This window comes from Oreochromis aureus, linkage group 20 (genome assembly GCF_013358895.1).
Source record: "Oreochromis aureus strain Israel breed Guangdong linkage group 20, ZZ_aureus, whole genome shotgun sequence".
Taxonomy (NCBI): domain Eukaryota; kingdom Metazoa; phylum Chordata; class Actinopteri; order Cichliformes; family Cichlidae; genus Oreochromis; species Oreochromis aureus.
The window spans coordinates 22,433,674-22,454,604 of record NC_052961.1 but is presented as its reverse complement, the minus strand read 5'-3'; the positions used below and the strand labels follow the sequence as shown (position 1 = coordinate 22,454,604).

General features: G+C 40.8%; 1 long non-coding RNA gene across 1 annotated transcript; it reads left to right on the top strand.

Annotated features, from left to right (window-relative positions):
* The first annotated feature begins 1,106 nt into the window (after positions 1 to 1,106).
* LOC120435164 lies at positions 1,107 to 20,842 on the top strand. The gene is made up of 3 exons (XR_005609560.1): positions 1,107 to 1,337; positions 18,395 to 18,446; positions 20,690 to 20,842. It is a non-coding gene; the product is annotated as an uncharacterized LOC120435164 (long non-coding RNA).
* Positions 20,843 to 20,931: the final 89 nt, after the last annotated feature.

Sequence of the window (20,931 nt, the reverse complement as noted above, 5' to 3'; positions counted from 1 at the left end):
AATGTCACCACATGGAACATTAATGTAATATTTCAAGGCCTGAGAGCAATACTCATATTGATTGCATTTATTTGACTCTGGGGAGGAGAAATAATTCTTCAGTGTGGAGACACATCTGGTAGCCAAAGATGCGAAGCAGGGAATGAGAAAATGCAAAATAACAATAAAAAATAATAGGACTTGTATTTAAATGCATTATCCCAGAATTGTTTGGATACCAATGCCTTATTATAGCCGAGAAAAAGACAGATGCACCCGGGTCTTTTACTGCTACCTCTGAAAGGTTTAATTTTCTATAAAGTGTTTAATACCCAACAAGAGGAAAGCAGATCGTTTGCATCCAGCTATTTCCCCCCCCCACCTCGCCGCTATTTGCAGCAGGTCCCCTGTGATAAAGCTGAGCAGCTAAATGACAAGGAGTACCAGCGCTAATGCTCCCCTTTTCCTTACAGTACTGAGCTGCACTTTGCATTGCTGCTGCTGCTGCTGCTGCTGCTTGCGTGAGTTCACCGGGATCCAACTTCAAGGCGTTGTCACATAAGGATTGTGTCCTTTGTTATCAGCGATATTGACTCGCAGTGTGTCGAGGCGTCTGCCTGTCTTCGTGCAAATGAACTGAAATCTGAGAAACAGCACTTTGACCCTGAGCCCATCCGTCACCAGCTGCGCGGACTTTTATTAATTGGATGAACAATGTTTGGCCGTTTGGTGCTTAAATCATTTGTAAGGGCGGCCTTATGTTCTTCTTTAAATAACATTAACAGCTTTGCTGTGTCACTTTGGAAACAGATTCAAAATTCATAAAAGACAATTTCTCAATAAAATAATTTATTTTATTTTATTTTTTTAAGAGTGGAGGCCTTGTGAAATCCGTCTATTGGTATATGCGTGCCTGTAGGATTCATTTATTTACCACTGAGGTGTTGCTTACAGTTATGGAAAAATGCCGATCATCTTCTGCTTCACACACATCTCCATGAAATGCCCCGGATTTCCTCTACGATGCGCATGCGTTAAATAACGAGTCTTCAACTTAAGCAACTGTGGTCACAGTTTTGCATAGTTTTAAAAGAAGAGCCTGTCAAAAAAGAAAAGAGAGAGAAAACTTTTCTCACGTTGAGGAGAGAGCTTCTCCGTCCTGTACGCAGGCGGCTTGAATACAACACGGCTAAAGCGCCTCCCACTGGCGTTTCTCGGTACTCCTCATGCTTCATCAGACACCTGACCACCATCTTCTCCCGTTTGCTTGTTTTCCGAGAGGATTTGAAGTTTGAAACCATGCATACTGCAGTGCAGGGGGATGGATGTGTGCAGAAAAAGGAGTGATGGCATCGCAGGTGACTTTTTTTTTTGCCACTACGTAGTTGTGATGTTCCTGTAACTGCGACACTTAAAGGATGCATTGTGTAAATATTTTATAGCACATCTTTTATAATTATGTTTTCATTCTTTTTTATGTAGAGGAAAAAAATATCTGCAAGCGGTTGAGTTAACCACAGAATTATTTTCAGCTTGGAAGCGCTTAATATGTGTTAAATTCAGATTTTGGTTAGGTGGTTAGCCCACTAAATAAGGCCTTATTAAACACACTTGGCAAATCCGTCCACGTGGGCTTTGGTTGGTTATCAAAATGTCGTTTCAAGGAATGCCAGTTTATTTAAATGCTTTTTTTCTTCTTCTTGTAACTACAGTAAACATTAACAGGAAGTAGGGAAGAAACACGATGAGTCAAAAGTCCTTCTCTGATTTTATGTTACAACTTTTAGATGAACCGTCAGGACATTATACCACATCTGTAGGCCTGCTTTCCAGCGAAACCCTGAATGATTTTACCAGATATTCCCTCTGTTTGGTTAAAAGTGGGCCAGGCCGCTAAACCAGCAGATGCCATGTCAGGTTAGGATGAAATACTGAACGGTCTCAAATGAGGATGACAGGAAAAACTGTTCTCATTCTTGTCTCACTTTTTCATTAAAACTTTTTGAATTCGCACAGTTGCACAGCTGCACAATCCAGGGGGATGTCGTTCCTTTATGCTTCGCGCCACCAGGAACCGAGAAGTTTCATCCAAATTCCTAACAATAAATATCCAACCAAGGATAGCCTAAATAATGGATTTACACAAAAACCCAAGACAACGCCTTCAAAAAGCAAATACCTTTTATCGCCATCTGTAGCGGGCACCTGGGAAGATGGGCTTTGTGCGTGGCAGAGTGAGGAGGGAAATCATAGTTTTGGCGCAGACAATGTGAGCATTTAAATAAGAAATGGAATCCGAGCCCGACTGTTTGCTTTATTTCTCAATTCCCACATCAGTTTGAGAAAACAGCACAAAAAAAGAGGAGTGGAAGAAAAAAAGCAAAACACTTTTTTAGGTGTAAAGAAAAACATACGCCAGGAAATGACAAGTTCCAAACCAAAGAGCAAAGAACGTCACTATAGGATGTGTGATAATTGTGATGAATCTCCGGTGTCCTTATCCATCTCTGCATGCAATTTTCACTTCCCTTTTTTGCATGCATGAAAGCAGGGAAAGAAGTAAAAATAAATACTGAATTTATTTGAAATAAGAGGCTCAGTCACACAGAATACGCGCCTGTTGGTCCTGAACTGCTACCGCGTGTGACATAAAGCAGAAGTATGCACTGCCGGGGCCAGACGGGTCAGCCAGGCATCAACAGCGGCATCAGTAAAGTGGCTGCACCGTGGCAGGTGATTTAATGGTTGTCACAGCAGCAATAGAAGTGTACAGAGACAGGATTCCAGTCAAAGCTAATATTTGTGATGAATCACTGTCACGCCAGAGGTAAATGTAACACTAATAGACATGGGGAGATCTACTGTTAGCTGGTTTTGCTAATGAGCGTATTCTTTCAGAGAGGTGGTGTCACTTTGCGGGTGCTGCTTCCATACAGTAAGCAGAGAAATGAGGGGGCTTATATTGGATTGAGTGTAATGAGAGTGTCATAGCTATACTGCTGTGAGGAGCTCAGTGGAGGAGCTCAAGACATGAGGCCTGAAATGCAGATAATGTTGTTGGAAGACAGTCTTTATGAGTATTGCTAAACTGCAGGTAAGACGTCTGATCAAAATGAAGTTTAAAAAAAAGAACTGCGTGCATGACTCTCTACTTTCCTAAACAGGAAATAGTGCAGTAGCAATGTAAAAGCACTAAAGCCACACCAACGTGTGCTCGAATGCTTGCCGGAGTTGTATCACGAAACAAATGTCTATTGATTAACTTATTTTATTGATTTATGATGGAACTGTTGGTGTTGGTTTTATTGTGCAAATTCTGCTAAGTTTTAAACACAAATTTCCCATAAGGGACGATAAAGTTTCTTCTTCTTCTTCCTTATTTAGGCCCGTACTTTCTTTGAACATCCTGACTTCACATTCACCATCAGATCAGCCCACAAAAACCAAAGCTAAAAAAATGTGTTGCTAACATTTCAGAGGTTACATTTAGAAGTCTCCCTATGGAGGATCTAGATATTTGTTTAGCTGCAGTAACATATGTTCCACTTTAATTCAGGCCAATAATTTAACATATGAAATCAACAATTACAAAAACTACTTAACTGTTAGACAATTGGAGGATACCTAAATAAAGAATGTGGATTTAAATATTTGAATGTCAATCAATCAGTTTTTATATTTGTTATTTTTTTCTAATTTAACTATATTAATTTCACTAAGGCTATTTTCACATATTAATCAGTGACGTCTGTGCACATTCATTTCCAGTCCCAGAATGAAACGGTTAGGAGAAATCTCTCCAATATTTTTCCGGGATCCTTTTACTTTAAACGTCTGTTTCCGATGGTGCTCGGATGTGTCGATCTGCAAAGGGAGGAATTCTGTTTTTGCTGAATGGCAAGTGTTTGGTTTCCTGTTTGGATTAGCCAGCTTTAAATCAGGTACAGTGATACTCAGCGCAGAGAGATTCTTCAAGGTGGAAGGTCACGGGGAAGTCAGCGCGACACAATGGCTGCAACTGACTCCCCCAGCCAGGTGGAGCGACTCTTAAGGTGGCTTGTAGATGTAGTCCGATCTGTTGTATGCAGGGAGAGAGGACTGTGTGCTGGCATCAGGTTCTTTAAGTTTATTAGCCTGTGGTATTTTTCAAAAAGCTATAAACCAGATAGGAAGATCATTTCTACTTCTTACGCACAGAAGTGAATGAAGTTCAGCAGCTTTGTTTGTCAGGCTTTTTTAGCAGTTGTTGGGCAGATTATAGATGTTTTTTCTAAGCGTATTTTCTGAAATCTTAAGACTATAAAGCCTCACATTTTCAATCTCATTTGATTCAGCTGTACCTTATTTAACAACAAATCCAGAGGATTGTACAAGCACGGGAGAAGACAGGACTACTTTCTGCTGCCTTTGCTTGAGTTGGTGTGCAAGGATTCTGCTTCTCATACTCGATTTCCAGCCTTTCCAGCAGCTTTAATAAGATCACAGAGTCATACAGTGATCATATTTCATTTCTGAGTTTCGGTGCCAATGTAGATTTACAAATGCGCCTATATAAACCAGGAACCACAAAAAAGCACTAGTCACTGATCTCACAATTACTTAGTCCCTTTGGCCATCCACCCAGTCTTTGAACTGTATCTTGCGAGCTGAAAGCGCCTTCCTACACTGGAACGAGAAGTGGCAATACCACATGATTATTGCTCAATCCACTGAGTATTCACAATTACAATGAGGTCTGTTGCATTTCCTGGAGCAGAAAAAAACAAATAAAACTGAAGCGTATCAAAGTCTTTTGGCCTAATTTGTCCTGTTGGGGGTCTCACTCGATCCTCTGCATCCAAGTAACACACCGTGCGCTTTTGCTTAGCACCCCACCCTCAACCACTCCCAGGAGCACCTCGCACCCCCCCGCAACACATTCAGCCCGAGCCCTCAATTGCTTGTTTAACTTGACACATAATTACTGTGGAAATATTTGTGTATTTTGTACGAGTGCCACAGCCTGTATTGCAACCGACTGCCAAGTCCTCGCTGCTCCCACTGCAGCTATCGCAGCCAGAATCCCTGATTAAAACAAGATGCTTTCATTTGGGCCAGCTTTGGAAGAAATCACTCCCAGAGATGGGCCTCTCCCTGCCAAGCCCCTACTGCTGTAAGGTTTGCCATGTGTGGCAAGGCCGACATGCTCATTGTACCAAAAGAGCTTTCCTTTTTTTTTTTTTCTTGGTTTAAACCCAAACATGCTACTGAATCAAGCCTCCTCCATCAAAGTGGTGCTCTGAAAAAGCCCACAGTGGAACTCTGGTCAACATGAAACAGAGAGTTGTTATTAAAACCCCATGCAGCTTGAGGTCATCGCTATAATTTTTCACACAGAACCCTTTAATTTTACACTCATTTAATAGCTTTTCATATTAAGATTGAGGCAAATGCGCATGAAATAAGTACCTTTAAGCCTAGAAAATTTGAAGCCACCTTTGCTCCGGATTAAGAGTTATAACAGCATATTTTACTTTCCCTTAGCCTTGCTTAATCTGTTAAATTAAAGGATGCAGAGGTGTGAGGGGAGCCAAAGGCCTTGTTTCAAGCTGTATAGGTATTGGTTTGTCTGCATTTTCCCAGGACAAATTTGGCTTTCTATCAATCTGTACAGCAGAGTAATATTTTAAAGGATTTCATTTGCACGTGTGTGTGTGTGACTGAGCACATGTAGCACAAGACTTTCTCCAAACCCCCTCACAAAAAAAGATGACAACTAACTGCATTTAAATAGTTTATAAAAGGCTCGAATCTGCACTATAGGTTAGTTTCCGCCGGCCATCCATAATTCATAAGTGGCACGGGAATATGCAGTTGTGGGAGAGAAGTGACAACGGCAGGTGAAATGCTCTCTGACATCTTATGAAGTCACTCTCGTGTGGCGGTGACTGGACGTCTGGAGAGTCTGGCTCCGGCTGACCCATCAGCTTTGACTCACCGCTGGCCCGAATCAACAAAAATCTGAAGAGTCACTTGAGCTTTGTCCTGACACCTGTCATGCAACCTGAGGTCTTAATTTGCTTGTCTGAAATTTTGCTAATTTGAAATTTGGAGGTAATTCCTGAGCCAAGCTAATAGGCGCGCGGCACTGTAAGCCGCGAGATACAGTGGGGCATTGCAACGCATCCCAGCAGCAAAATAAGTAAAACACACCACTTCAATCAATGTTGGGGGCCACTTTCATGTAAATTGGGACCTCATTCACAATATCCAAAGCAAATTATCTTCATTAGATTTCCAAAACCATGCCACTGATTTGTCAAGCTGTGAATGATAATGAAGTTGTCTGGTTAATGAAGGACTGAAGATGCAGGGTTTCACAATCATGATCATCTGCTATATAACCCTTATGAATATTTAAGGATCTTAATTCTGTATACTGTATAATTGCACACCAAAGCTTGGCATCTCTATAGACTTAACAAATAGAGTATGTAATGGAGGAGACAGACCTAGCTATATTTCACTAATCACTCGGATTAATTAACTGGTGAATATATGGGATGTTTAACTTTGCAGGATCCATAGGGAACTCCAGCAAACAAAATGCGTGGAAGAGGCACCGAGTTCTGTGAGCTTATGCGTCAGATTATTTACAGAGAGTTACTTACACTTTCAGAGTTTGTCCGTGGTGCTCAGCTAAATTGTTTTCCTTCCAGCAGATTCGAATGGCAAAGCTCGGGCTGCTGATTTGAAATACTGTAATTGGGCTCACGTCATTTAAGGGAAATAAAGGCTCTTTGGTCTTTATTTCCCTTTATTACAGCACATGGAGCAGAAGTGCACATGTGACTCAGAGCACCGGGGTCGGAAAACAGGAAGTAAATAAGCTCGGTCGTATCGTGATCCCACCAGGTGCCCGTTCCCACAACGGCCTTTGGAGTAAACTGGAGTGGATTTGAGTGTCATGGTGGAAATCCTCAGTCAAATAAAACAAAGTGGGGCTGCATCGATGCTCTGTCTTGTTTTATATGATGGCTTGAAATAAATGAACTTTAAATGGAACCTTGGCAGGGACTCGAGCTATTGATCGATTGAAGCAGGAGCTGAAGTTTAAGGGCACAGCTTTCCCGGGGCTGGGGCTGTAACTGGAGTAATGAAATTGATTAGGCCAAGGGAGGGTGACAAGCCAGTAGAGTCAAGCCCTTGATGTAAGGAAACAAGAGTGCCATCTAATTGGGGTGTAATATGGGTCTTTAGAGGACATTAAGCACACGAGTGGCGGAAGGGAAGCCACTCTACTGGATGGAGCCAAGATGATGTTGCACCGGTGTTATTATTTTGTAATTATTCACTCAGATGATTGGATTATAGGAGTCAAAACTGAGAGTCCAGCCAAGGGTCAGCTTAGTCCCAAACTGTAGCAGCTTTTGTAACAACTCGATCCCTGCAATAGCGTGTGCTGCTCAGGCACCTGGATGAGAGAAAAAAGATGTATCTTCTATAAACTATAAACTTGAACAAGTCATGTTTTACATTAAATATGTTTTTTTATTTTTCCTCTTACTTCCCTAAATCTTGAAGTTTAACCAGACGGGTCCATGCAGTTGCAGCAATCGTCCTTAAAAACTGCTGGCCAGCTGTGGTGAAGTTAGAGATGGCTTGTATTCAGCACATTACCTATGCAGACTATATAAACAGACCTCACTGGATAAATATTCTATTAGTATTGACATGACATTTGCCCTCCTTTAATAGACCCTGTGATGTGCACATTGCTGTGGTTTCCAGGTGGGTCTAAGCTGAATGTGCACAACAATTAGTCTTTTTACATTTTATTATTCAAGATTTAGTATATAATTAAAAGCATGTAGAAGGCTCAAACTACATCTCTGATTGAACCTGTAATCCTAAAAAAGAACAAACTTTTATGAATTCATTCATCAGCTGCTACAGTCTGAAAATCGCACTTCCTGCGCTGTCACTGTTTTGAACTTATGAGTAACTCTGGCTGGGATCACGGGGAGTGCGGTGTCCTCCTGCCAGCAAAAGGCCCTGTCCAGTGCAGGGGCATTTATCTCCTGGCCTGAACTGTCTCACTCAACAGGATGGCCAGAAGTTACGGTGCATTACAAGCACTTAGCGCAGTGATATCAAGGTTCACCTCCGATTTCCAATCTCAGGCCAGAATGGTGGGCTGGGAGGCCGTCATTAAAAAGCCATTACATGCCCATATTTCATATACCAGTCTCTCCTATGTTTCAAGGTGTTAAAAGCTCAATGTATATTTCCTCTATATTTAAGCAGCAGGACAACGGAGCAGCACATAGCATCCCGCTAGCAGCCATTGACCTTGGCCTAGCCAGCCTTCATTAGCTTTTAGACACTTATCAGTCATAACTGGGTTTGTCCTCTCCGCAACGTTTCCTCCTTCACTTCACTTAGGCCGGAAAATAATGGCTGAAATCCATTTATCTGCCATTTCCAACAAGTGCGTGACATTAACAAATTATCTACTTTTCGCTAAGTATGGCCAAGGTACCCTCTAAAGGATTCCTCCACTCTGCCGGCCAAGGTCAGACCTTTTTAGAAACCGCCTTTTTTTTTTTTCTACCTGAGCTATTTTCTTTCATTCCCATCTTTAAATATTCATCCCGCTTTTGCATGCCGGGCTGAGCTTTTATGAGCACCATCAGCCATATTTCTCCAAACACACATCTTTATTTGTTTTTGATTATTTATGCTCCACTCTGACTTTATAACTCACATCCCTAGGAAAACATTGATCCAAGAGGCAAATGAATCTAATTAGGACCTCTTTCTTCTGTGCTGAATATTGACTTGTTTTGAAAGGTGCCTCTCCATTTCGAGAGAATGTCTCTGGAATGCTCCTTCCCAATCTCTTTAAGGAAAACTTCTAAATGCTGATGAGATATTTAAGTCCATAAATGCGATCCTGTGCAGATCTGCAGTGGCGCCTAGATGTTCATAATGTATTGCATTTATTGCAGGATGTCATCAGTGCGCTAATTTCCAGCCCTCTGAAACTCACGGGCACCAGTTGTTTGTTCAATTATCGAGTGCTTTTTCAACCTTTTTTTTGGGAAGTTGTGCATCTTAATATATAAAACCATCATAAAAAACATGCTGCAGAGACAGAGTGGATAATCTCTGCAGTGCATTTGGGGCTCCCAGGCCCAACCTGTCAATCTCTTGAACAAGGACAGCGCAGAAAGTGATGATGTACCATTAGTCAAGAATCATCTCAGCTAAGAAGAATCTTTGTTCTTGACACAGAAAACTTGTGTTCCATCTCGATCAGTGAGGAAATGGGGCCTGGCGAAGCGTGCGTCGCCTTGCATTTGTCTTGAGTTGCTGTCCCAAAGGCACCGGCGCTTGTTCACAGCATTACGCCGCCGCCTTTTGATGAAAAGCCCCTGCATTTTGCCATTTCGCGCAAACTCCGTTTCTCAAATATTCCGTCGCTTTCCATGTAGTTGATTTCTATTTAAAATGGTCATGATTATTTTATTTTGTAACATTAATGGAAGTACATTTGGTGCTGGAGGAGGGTGGTGCCGAGGCATTTGCAATTCATATTCCCCTGCGTGATTACATTAAGAGTATGTTCTGTCATATTTGATTAATGTATCGTGTTTTCCTTAAAACAGGATTAAAATATGAAAACAGACAGAAATTATTACATTACAAAGACTGATCAATTTTTAATAATCTACTCAAGGAAAGGGGAGGGGGGGGGTAGAAATGTGGGCTGCTCAGAAATGCACAGATCAGGTTTCTGCAACATTTTGTAATCGGGGTTGAAGTCCCTGACAGAATGAACATGAAAGGCCACTAACAGCTCCTGCACTCTGTGCATGTTATACAACGCTGAACGGCGAGCTTCGGCTCCGTTATTAGCATGCTCGTGTATGTATCCGCAGCCGGCAACAACCTGCGCATTTACTGTAGATATCTTTTAAATTTCCCTGTAATTTACAGAAGCAATCATAAAATTTAATGCGCAGTCTTTAATTTCAAGGGGTGACCGCGAATGAAAACATAAATAACAGAGAAATACAAGCTTAAACACCGTTGTGCAAAGTACTTTAACTGGCAGCTTTTTACGAGCAAGTAGTACATCATGAGATGTACCCCTAGATGTGCTCTTTGTTGCATGTTCACAATTATATTTTCGGGAAATTCACTCCATTCATTTCCTCGTGGAATCGCTTCATCATACACGTGTGAAACCTACTGCATTCGCTAAAATCTTTCACACTGAAGCAACATTGCAGAGAATCCAGCTGAAGCTCTTCAGTCAATGTCAATAGCCATTTTTGAAACTAAGTGTGTGTGCGTGTGTGTGTGTGTCTACCAGTATAAACACAGGCCTCCAATTCCAGTGTCAGCCATTTAGCCTGACCATGGGTGACTGTGAATTAAAAAGAGGGGCCTTTATGTGCGACCCTGCAGCACAAAAGGCTACATCCATAACTTAAAGAGGCAGGGAGGCCATTAGCCGCCACTGCTAGTCCACCTTTACATAATACGGTGTGTGCGGAGTAATCGCTGAGCTGATGAGCCAAAGTGCTTTTGGACTGAACTGTATACATACTCCTTCCACGTGAAAGAAAGAAAAAATGATAACAACCTCCTTATGTGCGTCTCTCAGACATGTTCTACGCGGAAAAGCTTTTTCAAGAAAATCTTTCCCTTCGGCTCCACTTTGGGTAACAATTAAATTCTGTTAATCCTCAGCTAATATTTATCATATGAGATCAATTGACAGTTTGTCTGTGAATGGAAGCCTGTTTCTCCAAAACAAATCACATCCATGTGGCTTTCCAAATGCTGGGACGAATCAAAATGACTCAGAAAAGCCAAATATTACTGCTGAAGCAGTGCTTTTTTTTTTTCTTCTTTTCCTGAGGGCAAGCAGAGACAACAAAGTGTGCCTGTGGAAGCAGAAACACATGGACCGGGGGGAAGAAACTACAGAGAAAGCTCCAAGAAACAAACTATTAGCAGTTACCAGTATGGAGTGTGAACTCCATATGTTCTGCGCGCACGCTGTCCCATTCTTATTCTATGAACTATTACAGTAACTCCCAGTGTTTTAGATCTGCTTCTCCTAATCGGTTCTGATTTTGCATCTGTTATTTTTAATGCCACGTATCATGTTTTAATGCATTAATCCATTAAAAACAAAGTAACCACCAGGAGCAAGATTGAACTGTTTTCATATTCGTCCTGCTTCTAATCTTTCAAACAAAGTGAACCACAAGTGTCTCTGATTGTGCTTATCTAAAACACTTAGATTCCCTATAAAGCTGCTAGTGGCAGAAATCAGGTAAATGATACTGTGTATCCTGCTTAAAAAGGATTTGCAAACCATTTGGACTGACTGCTCTTCATATTACCTTAATGCCTCCCAAAAGGCCAAAGCCAAGAATGAATTATTGATAGCCATCATATGGATCGCACACTGTGGCTCCACATGCCTATTAGAGGGTTTTCTTCATTCATTTGCGCTAGCTTGGACTTCTGCCTTGACCGACGCATCACTCTTCTTCTTTTACTTTTATCCATTAACTGTTAACAATAACTGACTTTACGCAGGTCCCTGAGTTTCCAGCACAAACAAAGTAACGCCGTGGCTTTCATTTGCATGCTCTGTGCAGGGGTTGACCTTTGACGTCTGTTGGTTAACCTGCAGACCATTTAGGCTTTGCTCCATTTCTGCATGGAAATTGGAAAAGGGGAGACAATAATTTCTGGTGAAACCATAGCTGGAATAATAATTGCTAAGTTTAAAAAAACAGAAATCTAATTGTGCCGATCCCTCTGGGAACTAATATTGGACTATCTTATAAAAGGCCCCCAGTATACCAGCAGTGATTTATTGCTGAATTCCAGTCATTTTCAATACATTATAGTTTCCAAATTGTGTTTAAATTGAGTGTAGAGGAGAAAAGGCCATTAGGAGATGCAGAAATGAAGATTATATTTAAATATTCATGTACTCGGTACCTTATTATTGAATCTGTACACTAACAAAATCAATATTAAGTGCAGCTTGACATAAATTTATTTATGAATTTCGACTTTCTAAGTACTTGCGTTTTTTCGCTCAAAAAAAGGATGGGTATAATGCCGTAATGATATCAAAACAGAGTGTCAGGGTGCATTAGTCTGGGAGTTTATGAACCCGCACATAAAAACTCAGGAGCGTCCCTGTAGAAGTGCTTACTAGGCAGAAATGTCGCTTTTTACAAACATCAGTCATTTTACAGCCCTGTATCGCAGAGCGCTCCTCGGCTGTGGGTGATAGTTAGAGAAAGATGCAGTCATCTTGTTTGTCCTAAATGAGATCTTTGCAGTAAGCCTACTTGTATTAGGGGCTGGGAGTGGGACTGTGTAACATTTAATTAAAATGGATGTCTCTCGTTGTGCCTAACCTGTCCCCCTAACTCCTTCTTGTTTCCAGGCCATGTCTTTGTTTAGACAACAGCCCAATGTGACACTTATGACACGAGGACACTGTGGTTCAGTGGATTTTCTTGTTGCGCGAGTCTTAATACGGCAGCATAAAATAGCCTGTGATTGGCTGTCCCTTGCTGAAAGCCTCAAGGAGAATTATAAATGTACTACCAGTAATAAAATATCTGCGTAGTTTATTTTTATATTCCATTGTGTCGCTGAGAGGAAAGGAACTGCCACATTTTTCATTCATATCACACACGCTTTGCGCGCACCATACCGCTCAGATTTAATAGATTTTCACAAGTTTTGGAAACAGTTCCTTTTGTTTCTCCGTTTTCTTTTTTAATAGAAATGTGAGCAAAGTTAAAAGGCTCTTTATTGGAGGAGCCACATCTCTGGACACAAGATGATGCCATAAAAGCAGGAAGGCATGGAAAAGCAAAACATCAATCTGAACTAAGAGGGGGAAGCAATAAATCAGAGAATCATAGCCTTCAGCCCCGCCTTTAAAATCATTTAAACAGATTCAAAAACCCTGATTCTGCTCGAGTCTCTCTGTAAGCACCCTTATAAAGCCTTTATGTGCCTTAGACACAGAGGATAAAACCACAGATCCTTATTGAGAGACAGAAAAATGACACCCTGTTCCTGGTAAGTGGACGCTTTAAACAGTACTATCGGTATCAGGATCGAAGAGCGGACACGAGTAAGTAAGGCTGAAGGAAGTCATCCATCCAAAGCATTCTTGTAATATGTTTTAAAAACCTTTTCAGGTCTCTGTTTCTACTTTAAGGTCCACTCATATCTAAGGTTAAGGGGGTTTGTACAGCTTTATCAGATAGTCAGTCAAACTGGATTGTTCCAATTTCCTTATTTCCCACTTTAGAAACATATCAGCTGCTCTGTTTAAACTCAGTGCCAGTGAGTGGGCTGGATAAATATGTAACAGTGTGCATCAGTCAGCGTCACCATATCTGCTCTTGGGCTGCGGTGTGACAACGTGAGGCAGCTTTGCTCGTCACCCAGAGTAGAAGACCATAAAACAAGATATCATTTTTTACTTTTAGGTGTGAGAGAAAAATACTTTATTTATTTATTGTGAATTTTACCACTCATTTAAAAAAAAAAAACCCATCAGAAATATTACATGTTACAGGAAAACAGCCAAAGAAACCAAATTTTCCCTTTTCTATCCCGCTCTAAGAGGAAGCGCTAAACTTACTTGAAAAATTAAAAGCTTTGGTCTGCAAGTAAAATAGTCAGTATCAGAAGGACACATGTTCAGCAAGCTGCTGAGGATGGAAGGAGGGACTGGGATTGCTCAGAGCTAATGTTAGTTTAAAAAAGGAGAAGAACCTGTTTCAGTTAAATGACACAGCTGCTCTTCTGGACTTACCTGACACTGATACACGAATAATTACACGTGATTCTCAGAAATGAGTATTTTGTTGTATTTTTGCTTGAGTGCAGTATTTCCCAAGTAATTTATGTGTGCACTGTCAACAGTTTTATTTTGTGTTTTAGACCAAATATCTTTATTTTATCTGTTTTGTTTATAGTTTTATGAAATCTCTTGTTTAAGGTGACACTTCTCAAGTCTCGCTTCACATTTTCCCAAAAAGAAATGCTTTAGAAAACGTTCAATTTTACCCTTGCAAAACCCAAAACATGAAAGAAATGCCGGAAAAATCACATTTTTTGAAACTGGAGTGGGTTTTTTTTCTGAACATCGGACATTTTTGTGCAATTTATAGCTAGCAGTTTATCTTAAACAAAGAAAAAAACATAAAGAGGAGTTAGAGATAAAGTTACAGTTTTAAAAAAATCACCAAAGGTCTCAAAAACTAATGTATCAAATATGACACATTTGGCATTTGGTTTAATTTCAGTTTGATTTTAATACTGAAATCTGAGTACTTCAGACTTCACTGGGAATGATCACTACAGTTTGCCCAACTTAAATTTTAAAACGTAATTTCCTCTGTGATGGATTGGAGACCTGTCCTGTACCACGTCTTTCGCCCACTGCTAACTAGGAAAGGCTAGCGGTTAAAGAATCAGCGGTGCTTTCTAGCAGATAAACTCACCGAAATGATTATTTTTTCTTTTCTTTTTTCATTTTTTCTGCTCTGCGTGACAGAAATGTGATGACTTTTATTAGAAAGAATGTAAATCCACATTACTGTACCTTTAGATCCATGAAAATGTGCATCTCTTTCACTGTCAGCAAATATTTGTCATTTTAAGGTGAAGCATTGCAAAAATGCGTTTGCACAAAAAGACAAAACTAAAAGCAGAATTGTTCTGTGTGTGTTAGATTTGAAGATTCGACTTTGAATTTATTTGTTTTTCCTACATTCTCCAGAAAATAAAGGCCGATAATGAGGTAATAACTGGGTTGCTTAACCAAAATGTGCAAACTACTAATAAGAGATGAATACAGCAGCAGCTTATTAGCAGCTTTACAATGGAGGAGCTGTTGGGAAGAAAACACGTGTATTTCACAGCCAGATTCATTCATGTGTGTGCGTGTGTGTGTTTTCTTTGCCTGAATGTCACTTTTAAAGAGTCTGTTGAGGGTAGGTGGGACAATTTTAAGTAAAAGCGTTTTTTTGTGTTGACAGCGAAACGATAAAGCGTTCTCGGGTGATCCTTGTGTGTCCTCTGTCTGTTTCAAACCCTCAGCCCTCTTTCATCCCTGTTCACCCAAGAAATGGAATCATAAAAACCATTCATGCTAAATGAAAAAGGGCATCATAAAGCTGCATTACACTGGAGTACACTCCTCTGCACCTTCCATCCTTATCAATATCACCTTTCGTCTCCCAACACATCTCTCTTCCCCCTTCCTGGTCCTCTTGAAACAAAGCATAAAAGCCTTAGAAAGAGGCGCAAGCTGTCACTGCTGTAATATAAGATAAAAGTCTTTAAAAGCTAAAGGTCCGGGTTGGGTTTTTTTTTTTTTCTCTCCTTCGAGTCGGCAGTCTTTAGGACTGCTCTTCAGGATTAGCAGCATAAAGGACTATATATTATTTGCAGAAAAGCTTAGTGGGCACAGTCTAAGCCTATACATATAAGTCAATTTATATTAGAATTTCCATACATGCATTTTCTTGTTAGAGTCAATATGCAAAAATGGTACTTACTAACAAATAATGCATAATGTACTAGAGGCAGGGCCATCAATAACTGCGTTTGAGCTTTAAAAGAAAATGCAAAAATGCCGAGCATAAAGATGGGCCGTATAAAATCTACAACACATTAAACACAAAAACGTCAAAAATATAAAGATGGCTCTTTGCCCGGGAGACAGCGAGTCATTTATCTATGAAGAAGAGGAGGAAATAAAGAGCTCCCATCCTGAGCTCCTGTGTATTTCATTTACTAACAAAGTCAGGTTATCAGTTTAGAGACAACTCTCTTCCTCCTGCCCATCAGCCACACAGACAAAGAGACCGGAAGGGAAACAAGGCAGACAAAAGACACTCACATTTCTCATCAAGTAAACATCCTCTTTTAATTTTAAATGCAATAAAAAAAAAAGGTGGTGGTGGGGAGGGAGTTCTTCTCATGCTAATATATAGTTAACGTTTATTATGTAGAGCACGAACTGGTAAAAATATGTCCTTTTCCTCTATTTAAGATGCGGGAAAGAAAGTAGCTGTAAATAAAGCGCAGCAATTTGGGAAAGCACTTTTGAATACAGAACCTGTCAATGTACACCTCCTCCGGGCAGTTTGGTACACCACATAACACATGTTCCTCTCTGCTGGCTGGCTCAGAGTAGAGACGATGCTGTGTAGTTTTGTGGTGAGGTGTTCTGTTGCTTCTGTTGCATTTTCTCCCACTGGTTTGACATTCAAGATCTCTCAATTATGTATGAACGGCAAGCAATATCCTTTACCATCAGGCCCCCATGTAGCATATTTCATTTTCAAGGGCTGCAGAGCACAATCAGACCCTCTGTGTAATTACGACTTATTAAAAATGATTCCAAATTATCAGTGGATCTGTGGGCTGGTGTCTGGGTCCAAACTGAAAACCATTGCGCTGTATTAGTCACAGAATAACTTCCCATGGGTGCAAGGTCTGTCAGCATAGATCCCTGTCTTTAGATCAGTGAATATTTCAAATGTATTAAAGGAAAATATTTTTTTGGAAGGGGTAGGTGGGGATTTTGCACACTTGATGTGTGATGTAACAGGGAGGACCACTGACATCTCTTTTTTTCTATTATTTTTTTGGCTATGCAGACATAAGTGGCTTTTGGGACTGAGCATTATTCGAAAATCACCTTCAATGACTTGTCGCGACGCACTTTAAGCACTTTCGTGACTAGTTTTTGCTCCCTATACACAGTCTCATAATGAGAAAACACAGTTCAGCAGAGAAAAGACATCTCAAACAACATGTTTACCCTTCACACAACATGGAGGAATTAAAAATGGATGAGCGCCCCATCCATTATTTCAGCCTCCAAATGGCAAAATCTGTATAAAGCTCTGAGTATCCGTCTGGGTGAAAATAAATAAATCAAATATGCACTTCAGCGTTTCCTGCTCTTTTTCCACGCAGGATACGTGTCGTGATGGCGGAGGGCACACATCCGGCTCCTGAAAACACCATGAGCTTTTTTCTAAACGCATGTATAAATAACCCACGAGTTTTCAATTAGCTTTTTGCATCTTTTCTGTTAATTCAAATAATTTTGTCACTTTTCCGGGGAAGCGCATATAATATTTAGGCAACTTGCATATTTCTCCCAGACCCACTCTCCCAGCTGAATCCTCCATATCTGAAGTATTCTAATTTGTGAACACAGCGGTGTCAGGAGTGATTTTGCTGCAAAGTCACTAATTACATGCAACATCAATGCGATGTGGGGAAAACGTTAAAAATTTAGCATCGCAAGACAAATGGAAAAAATGCGTGCTGAAACAAGGAAAAGAGGCACTAACATTCACAGTTTTTCTATGAATAATGCATGTCTCTGCTGCTTTCACAAGGACTCACCCAGATTGGCTCCAGTGTCACTCTCATCTTTATCCTAAAAAAGAAAAAAATACGCATTTATGACTTTCCACTTGCAGCACTGCTTTAAAGGCCATTGTTCTATGATTTCTGTGATTTTCATTAACAACCAAAAAAAGCAGGCTGGAGTGGTCAATTCAAACTCATTTGTTCATTTTTTTAAATTAAGTATTTAGCATGCACTCTAAAGTTCAAAGTTTCGTACTCCTAGATTGCGAGGACCGTGTGGTTAAATGTGATTTCAAAGGTTTTGAGCATTTCCTGTGAAATTCTGTGCCGAAGAGCAGACAGTGTTGGAATAGCCTCGCATATTTGCAACAAGACTTGAGCAAAAGTATAAGAGGCTGCGGTTTACTGTTGCTCCCCAGCCACTCGCCAAATGGCAGCCATGTGTACTGTAGAAAGGTACAAAGGAGGCTGATAAACTGTTGGTGCGTCAGGCTGACAACAGCCAACATGATCTGCCCTCTGAACTCCAGTAACTTAGACTGACACGGCGGGGGTCAGCGTTGGACTGACAAACAACTTTGCTTTATTTTGAAGGCATTTTTTTACGGCTCCCCTTACACAGTAATTATATTCCAAATCATTATGTGTTGTAAAGTCTATTGACCCCTGGTAAACTTATATTTACCAAGCTGGAACAGTTAATGAAATAGTCTTTTAATTAGCACTCCTCTTAAGGGTGGAACTTCTGAAGGGGTCCCTGTTTTGTTTTGGCTTTGTGGTTGACTGAAGTGTGCAGATCCACTGTTCTAAGATAAAACAGTAACATCTTAATTAAGGCTCGCCGTTTAACTGTTTACAGTCGAGCTCGGCACCTCTGCGTGACGGCACCTGCGGTACAGGAATATTCACCACGCCGTGAATCAATAAAACAATATCATAATTTCTTCTTTTGTTGTTTTGTTTTTTTTAGGGCCAGGTCATTTTTCAAGCTTGACTGATTGAAAGTGGTCTGACTACTCAAGGTAACAACTGGAGATGGGGGGGGGATTCTTTGCCTCTTGTATAATGCAGTCTTTGGCAGGCTCTCTCTTTGTATTAGATACATTAGGATGGAAATGTGCACCAACTTAAAAATGCTCATGTGAAAAAACATGGAATGTATTAAATTAATGGTCTCTTTTGCCTCAGGGCAGTAATGAAAAGGGACCCCCAATGAGTTCATTTTTCACGGCTTTGGTTATGCATTCAACACTCTAATTGAATTTCAATGTAAGTTTTAAAAAGTCTTTATTACAGTGACTCTTGATGCAAATTACATGTGATCTATCGTGGGACTTTCACCCATTAAGTAATTTAATTGTGACATGCACTCTCTGCACACCTCGTGCTTTTATGCCCATTCCTCCTCATCCAGATTGTCACTTTCTTCTATTATTGGTGCTGTTTATGTGGATTGAGGAAAGTAGTCTGCGTACACTCTAGGCAACTTTCACGAGAGCGGCTCCTTAAAAGGAGTAATTGCAAAGAGAGGGGACAGGCCCCGACAGCTAAAGTATACTGGAGTATATACAAGTCACAAGGATTTGCAAGATGTTTGCAGATGACTGCACAGAGCACATTTTACGTGTGAAAAGAGATTATTAGGTTTATCACGCAAAGAGGAAAAATATGGCACTAAGAGGATCTGAGGGGAGGGGTGTCTGACACGGGAGAGAAGTGTTAAATGTATACGTAACACATACACTATTTGCCCAAAAGAAGTCAAGAAGACTACGGGGGAAAAACTGTATGTGGACGTGCCGTGTGCTGTGTTTCAAACACACTGAGCTGTAATCTCAAAAGTGTCCAAAATCCAACCTGGGAGTCAGTTTTCTCTGTCTCCATCTAGTGTTTCTGGTTGAACTAACTTTCTGAGCCCGGGGAATAAATAGAAAGCCATCACCTCCCTTTTCCTTTAATGTTAAAGAACAAAACATGTTTAAGAAAAACATAAACTCAGCCGAGAAGACGGAAATCCAATCACAAACTGTATGTTTCTCATCAATAGCATGACTGCGTGTGGACGCACATGCGAGTGTGCCTGAGCCCGAATTGACCTGATCATTAGAGGGAGGAAGAGGCTTGACCTGATATTTCCTCTGTTGTTTGGTCAGGAAAGGGACGTTATTGTAAAAGGCCTGTAAAGATAAATAACCCTGGCGTTGCCATGGCAAAGGCACAAACAGTGGTGGCCAAAGACAAAAGAGCACGAGACAATAAATCCAACTCTGTCAATTTTGTTTAGTTTTCAAAGTGTTTTTGAGGGAAATATGGTTTCAAAACAAGAGGCCACGTCCATTTTTCCACAGAGAAAGGGAAATCAGATCAGTTTTTTTCTGCTTTTTTTTTTTTTTCTGAACAGGCCACAGTTTCATCTTGTACAATTTTTTTCCATGGCCACGGCATCCTGATTAGTAATAGGAATATCTGACACTGTATTTTGCCTTTGGGTCAGGAAACTCCTTGTACAGCTGTATACATGTTTTTATAGCCTTTGGAAGAAAGGGTATTGTCTTTAAATTCCTAAGAAGGCTTTGTCCAGCCTTCAAATTTTAAGTGGAAAACCATCTTAGGCTCTATTTTTTCCACAAGCTAAACAATGACGAGTGAACATACACCTATGCCTTGTTCCTCAGGTCAAACAGAGTTCACCTCATTAGAACAATCCCGGCTCAAACGCCGCCATCGGCGATTCTCATCTCAACGGCATAAAAAAACAACAACGAGGGAACTCTTTATTTGAGGATGTTCCTTAATTACCCAAAAAATATCAGGTCCAAGCCTTTTACTTGGAACGTTTGCTGCTTTTTATGTCATCAGCCAATCACCATCTACACTGTTAAAAAAAACCTCCGTGGCTATTCTCTCTACCCCCCACCCTTCCAAACACACCCATCCAACACTTCCCATCTTCTCACAGTCAGGGTAGACGAGCCTCATCAGAAGCGAGGAGTGATGAAGAGCGGCCTTATCACTCCAATACAAGAGCAAACACGGGAGTCTTTACAGCACGTTGTCTCAGGAAGCAGTGCACGGCAAGATTACTGCCCTTTAAGACGCCCTAAGACACGACCAATCCCAAGTAGTCCTTTATCTTGACAGTTTGCAGCTCTTTGTTTGCCTTTTCTGTGAAGCCTGGGGATAAAAGAGCAGCCTCTGTGAGCTGTGTCTGATTAGGATCTAATTGTTAACATTCACTGTCTTTTTTTTTTATTATCATCATCAGGCCGGTGTTGCCATACATGCAGCAGGTAGAGGCCTTTTCGGTGTTATGAAGGACTCTTCCCTTGCTGCTCTCGTGTGTTACTCAAGTACTAGTTAGCACAAGGTGGCAGAAGAGGAGCCCCCAGCTCGACATCAACAACAACAACAACATCAACAAACAGGAATTGATGGCGAGTGTTTATTATCTGGTTTAATTGCTCCTCATCTGGAGGATCTGACAGTTGCGGTTAATGAGAGAGGGAG